Below are 2,500 nucleotides of genomic sequence, written 5' to 3' on the forward strand. Positions count from 1 at the left end.
CTCGACCACCATCGGCACACGCTGGGCCCTGGTGCGGCAGGTTGCCTCGACCACCATCGGCACACGCTGGGCCCTGGTGCGGGCGCTTGCCTCGAGCACCATCGGCACACGCTCGGCCCTGGTGCGGTCGGTTGCCTCGAGCACCATCGGCACACGCTGGGCCCTGGTGCGGCAGGTTGCCTCGACCACCATCGGCACACGCTGGGCCCTGGTGCGGGCGCTTGCCTCGACCACCATCGGCACACGCTCGGCCCTGGTGCGGTCGGTTGCCTCGAGCACCATCGGCACACGCTGGGCCCTGGTGCGGCAGGTTGCCTCGACCACCATCGGCACACGCTGGGCCCTGGTGCGGGCGGTTGCCTCGACCACCATCGGCACACGCTGGGCCCTGGTGCGGGCGCTTGCCTCGAGCACCATCCGCACACGCTGGGCCCTGGTGCGGCAGGTTGCCTCGAGCACCATCGGCACACGCTGGGCCCTGGTGCGGGAGCTTGCCTCGAGCGCCATCGGCACACGCTGGGCCCTGGTGCGGCAGGTTGCCTCGAGCACCATCGGCACACGCTGGGCCCTGGTGCGGTCGGTTGCCTCGAGCGCCATCGGCACACGCTGGGCGCTGGTGCGGGCGCTTGCCTCGACCAGCATCGGCACACGCTGGGCCCTGGTGCGGCAGGTTGCCTCGATCACCATCGGCACACGCTGGGCCCTGGTGCGACAGGTTGCCTCGAGCACCATTGGCACACTATCGGCCCTGGTGCGGGCGGTTGCCTCGACCACCGTCGGCACACGCTGGGCCCTGGTGCGGGCGCTTGCCTCGAGCACCATCGGCACACGCTGGGCCCTGGTGCGGGCGGTTGCCTCGAGCACCATCGGCACACGCTGGGCCCTGGTGGGTTTAGGCACATCTTCAAATTTCTGCCGTGCCAATGCCATTTTTATGGCTTGTAAATTCATACAATGGTCCCCTAAGCCTTCACGTGAAGTTTCGTTGGAAGATGACTCGTTTTCTATTTTTCATGATTTTCGAAACTTTTTGCGGTTCGGGATTTTTTAAAATTTTTTTATAAGGATTTTTGGCCCCAAATTTTGTAGGCATGATCCTTCTATTTTTGTTGGCATGCACAAAAAAATTCAGCTAAAAACTCGAAGTAGAGAAGATTTTGTGACCGTTTGAAAAAAGTGTCCCCATTTCAGACACTTTAACGGCTACTGGTAGCAAACCTGTAAAATCTCAAATGCTCTTTAAGGGGGTGTGAATTCTCAGAGGTTTGATGAGGGATAGGGGGCCAACACAAGGCCAAGTACCAGCACCCATCGCACATCATGTGCGCACACCCCCCCGGCCCCCCTCCCAATCGCCGGAACCCCAATGCCGCCGGTCAGGTTCTCCGGCGGTACTCCGGCGATGCTCCGGCGATGCTGTCCCGAGTGAAAAAAATGCGGCACCAGCACATGCTGGAGCCAAGCATGGGCACCGTGGCTCAAAATCGAACTTCGGCCAAGGCCTCGACCATCAATGGCACATGATGGCGCATGGTGATGGCACATGCATCGACCATCATCGGCATAGGCTGCCCTTCGGTACGGGCACTTGCCTCGACCGCCATCGGCACAAGCTGGGCCCTGGTGTGGGTTGTTGCCTCGATCACAATCGGCACATGCTGAGCCTTGGTGCGGGCGGTTGCCTCGAGCACCATCGGCAGACCCTGGGCCCTGGTGCGGCCGGTTGCCCCGATAACCATCGGCACACGCTGGGCCCTGGGGCGGGCGCTTGCCCCCAGCACCATCGGCACACGCTGGGCCCTGGTGCGGGCGGTTCCCTCGACCACCATCGGCACACGTTGGGCCCTGGTCCGGGCGGTTACCCCCAGCACCATCGGCACACGCTGGGCCCTGGTGCGGGCGCTTGCCCCCAGCACCATCGGCACACGCTGGGCCCTGGTGCGGGCGGTTGCCCCCAGCACCATCGGCACACGCAGGGCCCTGGTGCGGGCGGTTGCCCCGAACACCATCGGCACAAGCCGGCCCTTGGTGCGGGCTCCTGGCTCGACCACCATCGGCACACGCTGGGCCCTGGTGCGGGCGGTTGCCTCGAACACCATCGGCACACGCCGGCCCTTGGTGCGGGCGGTTGCCTCGACCACCATCGGCACACGCTCGGCCTTGGTGAGGGCGCTTGCCTCGACCACCATCGGCACACGCTGGGCCCTGGTGCGGGCGCTTGCCTCGACCACCATCGGCACACGCTCGGCCTTGGTGCGGGCGCTTGCCTCGACCACCATCGGCACACGCTGGGCCCTGGTGCGGGCGGTTGCCTCGACCACCACCGGCACACGCTCGGCCTTGGTGAGGGCGCTTGCCTCGACCACCATCGGCACACGCTGGGCCCTGGTGCGGGCGCTTGCCTCGACCACCATCGGCACACGCTCGGCCTTGGTGCGGGCGGTTGCCTCGACCACCATCGGCACACGCTGGGCCCTGGTGCTGGCGGTTGCCTCGACCA

The sequence above is a fragment of the Durio zibethinus genome, unplaced genomic scaffold (genome assembly GCF_047325235.1).
Source record: "Durio zibethinus cultivar Kanyao isolate XHJ-2024 unplaced genomic scaffold, ASM4732523v1 HiC_scaffold_3, whole genome shotgun sequence".
Lineage (NCBI taxonomy): Eukaryota > Viridiplantae > Streptophyta > Magnoliopsida > Malvales > Malvaceae > Durio > Durio zibethinus.